This window comes from Oreochromis aureus, linkage group 12, assembly GCF_013358895.1.
Source record: "Oreochromis aureus strain Israel breed Guangdong linkage group 12, ZZ_aureus, whole genome shotgun sequence".
Lineage (NCBI taxonomy): Eukaryota > Metazoa > Chordata > Actinopteri > Cichliformes > Cichlidae > Oreochromis > Oreochromis aureus.
Window position 1 is genome coordinate 38,327,946 of NC_052953.1, and position 7,275 is coordinate 38,335,220.

A 7,275-nucleotide genomic window follows, 5' to 3' on the forward strand; every position below is an offset into this window, starting at 1 on the left:
ACCAAGTGCACAGTTTTCATACGTATGCAAACACTACATGGGCAAAATTATAACCCAATGCAATGCAGTATTAACACTGAGTGAATAGAGCGATGTGCTCTGATGGGGTGACATGGTATTATGAGGTCATTAAGAGCAGATGGGGCCTGATTATTTAAGACCTTGTAAATGATGAGAAAGATTTTAAATTTAAATTCTTGATTTAACAGGAAGCCAATGAAGGGAAGCCAGTATAGGAGAAATATGCCATATTATCACCATACTAGTACCATATCACCCCAATAGAGCACTTTGCTCTCAGACTGCAGTCTTACTTGTGGTTTCTAGGATATTTAAAAGTAGAATGGGAGCTGCCTCCCATTCTACTTTTAAATATCCTAGCCTTCAGATTTTAGGCCACTCCCAGTTTGGATATAGGAGACATACACCTTCTCTATTTTTAAGATTCGACTTGAAACTTTCCTTTTTAATAAAGCATATAGTTATGACTTATGGCATTAGATATACTACAATAGTGTTTCTTCTATCAGCAGTGTTTATACAGTACTTTGTATTTAATCATTAGTTATTATTAATCTCTGGTTCTTTTCCACCGCGTGTCTTTGTCCTGTCTTCCTCTCCTCACCCACAACTAGTCGCTGCAGATCAAATGGCCGCTCCTCCCTCAGCCTGGGTCTGCTGGAATTTTCTTCCTGTTAAAAGAGAGTTTTTCTTTTCTTTTCTCACTCAGGAAGTAAGCGCCTCAACACACCAACAACATCACCAACAACATACTTCATCCAGGTGGAAGAGATATGCTTACAGTCATGTGCCTGTCCACCCTGCACTGTGCAATCATAACCAGTTGATTCCAGTCAGAATCAACTGGTTATAATTTTGCGCATGTAGTGTGTATAATATACATTAACATGGAAGATTGACTCAATTTGGAGCCAGAGTTATGTGGCACCAAGAGGAACCATTTTTTGTGGCATTTTTTGTGGCACTCGTGCACTGGCTTCATTTTTCAGGTTGCTCCATTGTTACCTAAAATAAAGTGTCTCAAAACAGCTTTGGGATGCGACAAAGAAAGTATTGTCTTTACTGATGTAGATATTATCACAGGCAGTATTTTATCATCACATTTAGAGTGAAAAAAAAAACGCTTTTTTTTAAAGTAAGCAAGAAATGCTTGTGAAATATGATGTGTCTGGTAATTATAAAGTGTTATGTTGGTTCAGAATCCTATATCTGAAATGTAAATATCATCATGGCTAAAACATGTGCTAATTAAACAATGCGTTGTTTGGTCTTAAAACTGGCCTCCACATAACTCAGGGGAAATATTTCCAAATTATTTTGGTGTTTTTCCAACAGCATGTGAAGGAAACAATAAGGTAGTTCAAATAATTTGGTTTACAAATTATTGTCAAAGCCAAACACGGCTCTTATGATGGAGAATTCTTGAATGACCCAAAACGACAGTATGAAGTTGAAATGGTTTATTGCCAGGTTCACACAGAGATTAGCAAAGAGGAATTAGGTGGGGCACTGAGGAGCACCACCAGAGGCCACTTCTGCCAGACAGGAGAAAGAGTTAGTGAGTGTGACTTAATGAAAGGAAAACTTAACGTGCAGAGTGAACTGGATTCTTATTTGGATATTCCAGGAGCTGAGTGGATTCTGACTGGAATCAACTGGTTATGATTGCACAGTGCAGGGTGGACAGGCACAACTTTTCCAAAACATTTCCTCTGGTCTGCATTTTGCAGCCCAGAGGAAATAGTGTCAGTCGGGCAATATGAGCCCTTCAGCCGATGAGAGATGTCATCTGAGCAAGTATGCTAGCACCAGGGACCACAGGACTCATCAGAGAGCCTGATTATTGTAGCCAATATATGACAATTTGGCAGAGAGTAGAAGCTTGAGTTGGTTCTTAAATACTGGTTGCTTCAGGTGTGAAGGGTGGGATACCAGAAAGCTCCACAAGCAGGCAGAGCCTAGGGCAGGACCTGCCCACCTTCAACTGAGGGTAAAACAGTTAATGAAATCAATGACATAATGATGTAACTGAGAAACAGTCAAGTGCTAAGCTGCCATGCACGGCCAAATAGTCTCTGTGACTGCTTTGCACAGTGAGAAAAAGACAACAAAACAATCACCTTTGAACCCGCTAACATCCACTGGATCACTGGCAGCTAGTCTGGGTTCATGTATATGGTTTTCATTGCAGTAATGTTTGCTTATCTAGCAAGTGTCTAAAACAAGATGCAAGCCTAACCAAGTCCCCGGCGAAAGGATGGATAAGAAGTGGACTGGCTTCCTTTTTCCTTTCCTTCGGCTTTGAGCAGATTTCTTTTCCTTTACCTGTCTGCCATCAAGCTGTTTTCCTGGTTTAGGGTGTCACATGGAGAAAGTCTACACTTTCCAGCTGTTGTTGCTGTGCACATGTTTCTCAGTGTACGTGCACTTCCCTCTCCTCCTGAGAGCTGGGAGTTGATGCCCACACTGTGGCAGTGCAGAGATGGAGGATCTGGCTTGTCCAGAATTGATGTCTCTTGAAGGCGTTTTGTTGTTGCTCACCCCTACACCCCAGGGACCATTAAGCTGAAAATAATTGGCTCTGAATCTCCTCCCTTCATCGATCCTTTAGAGTCAGTGAACTCTCTGAGACACAAGCGCCAGTGTATTCAGAGATGGAGAAATGTACACACTCTCTCTCACATGTGCATGCGTGCACACACACAAACGGGAAAAGTGGAGAGGGCTGTGAGTTAGAGAAGAGAAACGGGAAAGAAAGGCACATAAAGATTTAAACATGAGCAGTCAACAGCTCAATGTAAGGAAGCACAGGACTCACAACAGCAGACACTCATTCTCAGCAAGGGTTCATTCAAGTGAATTTCCTCATTTCTAAAGATGTAGAGTTTTTGTTTCCCTTTATGAGATGAAACGGGAACAGTGGCCCAAACACTCCTGAACCTCCATTTATCTCCGGTGACAGTCACACTGGCCCCACATCACCTCTATCAAAGCTGGAGCACAAGCCGGCAACTGGCCAACAGAGGGAGCCCATGCTATTCCACAGATAGGCCATGCTGAGGAGCACTACATAAAAGTCCCTTCATACTGCACAATATTCAAATTGTCTTCATACTGAGCAAAAATAAATAAAAAAAGAGGACTACATGGAGTTTATTTATTATATCTTATGTCTTTGTTTCACCTATTTTCTATAATATTTTATATTGAGGCATCTATACTGGCACTTTATGTTTGTAACATCTGCTGTCATTGGCATCCTGTGTAAGGCCAAGCATAGAGTTTGGATTAACTTCATTTGAACCCTTTTAATAGATTAATTGAAAACCCCGAGGCTTTATGTAAAAAGTTACATCTTTTAGTTTCTAAAAAAATAGCTTATTCATTAAAGCCTTAGTCCTAACTCCACATGGTGACTGTGGATGTTAGGACAGTTAATAGTTATTTCTTTTGTCAACTTCAAGGCAACGGAACGAGCTGGAAACACGCGGCATGTCTTCACCTTAAAATCTGTGACACAGCCAGCAGACATGCAGACACGTTCTTTTTAAATACTACTTCTCTCCACCTGATGATAGCAATGTGTAATCTGTGTAATCTAATCTGTGTAATCTAAGCTGGTAAACGTGTCTCCTACAGTTAAACAGTGTTAAGGTAAACGAGACGACTGAACCATTGTCCCCTGTAGTGTGGGGATCTGATGTTTGTGTTATGATTTGTGAAAGACAAACTTTGGCTCAGTGGAAAGACTCACTGCACAAATCAAAGTGGCCCTTATCGCTTACAGAGCTTCAGAAAGACAAGTACCCAGATCATTCAGAATGACTCAGTGGTTTGGGGCCTACTTTGGACCAATGTCACATGACACTCTCTACCACCACAAAATCCAAATAAGGGTCTTATGAAGACTTTCCTATTTGTTTTTGTGTATCTTTAATAGTTGCATTCATTTATTGATTTGAAGAGGAATTATGTGTTAGAATAGTTTAATATAAAGAAGAAAAAGCAAACATTTGATGCAGTTACAGGCTCATCTGTTGTAACACGTGTGCGAAATGCTTAAAAGTGGGATTTAAATGATAAGAAGCTGGATTGGTAAACATGGCGTGCTTTTGTCTTCAATTACCTCCTTCAATCTTCATGTAGTCAGGTCCAGATTTAATGAAATCTATATCCATCCGTCTTCATCATTTGTGTGGTTGCTGGAGGACTCCGTGGTGCCGGCACTCCTATCATCAATACAGGCGGACGAAGGCCGCTCTCGGTGAAGAATTGATGGCCACCGAGGACACAACAGGGGGTGTTCATCTTCAGTATCACTCACTCCCTTTCTGGCCTTTACAAAACAGAGAGGTTCATCACCATGAATATATTTACATACCCTGTCCATCCATAATGTGACACCAAGGTAATTAGACCTCTTCATATTCATACGTCAGAGATGACATGAATAATAATCTCATGTCCCCACCACTGGAAATAGGTCAGGGATAATTGAATTTGTTTATCGTATTTTCTCCCATTAAGAGTAATCAGATAAGTAGTGGGGTACATCCCCATGACAGAGTCCTTCACCGCTGATGAACCATCACATTAATTGAAGTTAATGGGCAGAGCAAAGAGCGAGAGAAAGTGAAGGAGGGAGCTTGTATGGATGAGTGCATCAAATGAGTGGCAAACGGCGGGTTGAGTTTGTCCTCCCCGTGCTCCCAGGGCTGCATATACACATCAGCGAGCTGGGTAATCAAACACAAAAATGGCCTACATAAAATATTTACTCGGATCAACTTTTCATAAGCTCCCCACAAAGTTTTAAGGCTATCCAGCGTGCAGTGGGAACACGGCAGCCAGCTTCCCAGTTAGTCGGTATGACTGCCGTGAACATGTTCAGGAAAACATGGGAAGGAAAAGTCGATAGCTGTCGGCTGGCACCCTAAAGGCTTTCCAGTCACTCTTTGGTTCGCTCATACATTACTGTCACTCAATAAGCTGCTTTATAACAAGCAGATATTTAGCTTTGCATAGTCTTTATTAGGGATGGGGGATTTAAAAAAGGAGAACACTAAGGTCGATTAGCTTAGAACTTTGTTTTATATCTTCTCTTTGAACAAGATAGAAATTTAGGCGTAACATGGCCTTACAAACCCAACAGTGAGATCTTAAGAGATCCACAGCCTACGGCTCTTCAATGGGGTGTCACAGGGTCCCCAGGAAAAAAAAGTTGTAAATGTAAAATAATAAAATAAATATTCTTCTGTAGCAATAACAAAGTATAACATAAATTGTTCTGTAGCAATTACACAAGAATATCCAGTAATGTCCCTGCCTACAATTAAACACATTCACTTACCGAAAATCGGGGGCATCTGCTGTGGCACATGGGTGCAAGCCTTTGACCACAAACTTAGTCACTGCTCGGTGACATTCGTCTATCCTGGCCTGAAAGGAGACGCTAACGGTAGACTGCAGCGAGAACTGCCAGCCAGACTCTGTCTCTCTCATCATGGTCACCTAAATGCACAGTAACGGCAGGTTTTGTAATAAGGCAGATCGCGCTAACATAATATGCACTGTTAGTTGATTATTTACCTGCCGCATTAACGGGAGAGGACGTGCAAACGTTACCGCTGCTGCTGGGTTGAGATTCACGAGTCCAGAGCGGAATTAAAAACACGACATTCATTTAAGTTCATCGCGTGTTTTGTGAGCAAATGCTTTTGCATATTTGTAGTGTTTCCTCCTTTAAATGAAATATCTACTTTGCAAGTATTGCAAGTTGCCCTGTTGTCATCTGTTCTCGTAAAGTATAACCAAACTTTTGAGCGTTTGAGCCGCTTAGACGCCCTGCCAGGTAAATGACGCTCCGCAACGTGGTGACGTCATTCGGGGCGACTGGAATCGATAAGGGAATCGTTTGCAAAAATGGCAAACAATTCCAAGGAATTGAAACAGTGGGAACCGGTTCTCAACAAGAACCGGGTTTCGATACCCATCCCTAGTCTTTATTATGTTTAGGTACAGCGTCACATTAATTTGCTTTATGGGCAGTTTTTCCTTCCCACTGTCGCTCATAGTATTTTCTCAGGGGGCCTTCTGACTCTTGGGGTTTTCTTTCTGTTATTGTCGTGTTGTTGTGATTTGGCGCTACATGTATATAAAAAAGAACTGACCTTTTGGTCAGCAGTGGTTTTCACCTGCTGTGGACCTTAACTGGGACAAGTGAGAGCTGCAGTTCTTTAAATGTTGTTTTGGGGTTTTTGTTCCCTCCTGGATGAGTTGTTGATGTGCTCTTGGAGTAATTTTGGGAAAGACTCCTGGGAAGGTTTACCACTACTTCAAGTTTTCTCCATTGGCTCCCAGCTTTAGACATGACTTTGTGATATTTTTGTAACTGATAGATGTGAAAACGTTTGTTTCCCAGATTTTTCTTTCGATTGGTTGATGTTTTTGAGATCTTTTAGCCAACTACACTGATTTCTCGATTCAATGGGTCTGGCAGCAATCACGTATTGATGATCATCTTGTGAAACTCAACTCAGTTTTACAGACAGTTACTTTTCACACAGGGCCAGGTAAGTTTGGATAACTCATTTCCCTTATTAAATAAAAATCATTTAAACACTGTGTTTACTCAGTCTTTAATATTAAAGGTGCTTGCTGAAATTTGCTCTGTCCATGCTTAGATTTGGGGGATTAAAGCCATTCACTAAGCTTCATTTTGGGAATTCAAGAGTGCCTTAGTAGCAGAGGAAATACTGTGAAAACCAGCACCTACAGAAATTAAAATTTTGTTGACAGAAATTAAGAAGAAATTTAGTTTTACATTTTAATTGGCAAGCAGTGTGTCAAAACTACAAAGTAATGCCCATTAAGGACCAAATGGAATGAAGACTAATACAGAGAAAAAAGCCTGAACGTGTCAGATGAAGCTCAGGAACTGTTAAAATCCGAGACTGCACCGCTGTAGTTACCTGCCAAAGCGAGGCAAAGGAACGCTACTGGTATAACAAGGCTTGACGGGGATCTCAGGAAGCAGCAATGCACACAACAATCAATAGACCAGCCTCGGAGGAAGAGCATGGGGGGAACCAGACTTCACAACCAACCTCCTCTGAATGCATTAGAGCTCCGTTCCTCCACCCTCACTCTAACATGGCTTCATCTAAGAGAGAAAAGCACTAAAGAGGAAGAACGTGGTGACAAGTCGTATGAAGAGAAGTAAACCACTGACAGAGAGATTCCTTTGTGGGGCTG

The 7,275-nt window shown here is 41.4% G+C and overlaps 1 long non-coding RNA gene across 1 annotated transcript; it reads right to left on the bottom strand.

The window, feature by feature from the left end:
• Window positions 1-394: 394 nt before the first annotated feature.
• LOC120443198 lies at window positions 395-5,425 on the bottom strand. The gene is made up of 3 exons (XR_005615227.1): window positions 5,372-5,425; window positions 4,148-4,357; window positions 395-692 (listed from the first exon to the last, which is right to left on the bottom strand). It is a non-coding gene; the product is annotated as an uncharacterized LOC120443198 (long non-coding RNA).
• Between the last annotated feature and the right edge of the window lie 1,850 nt (window positions 5,426-7,275).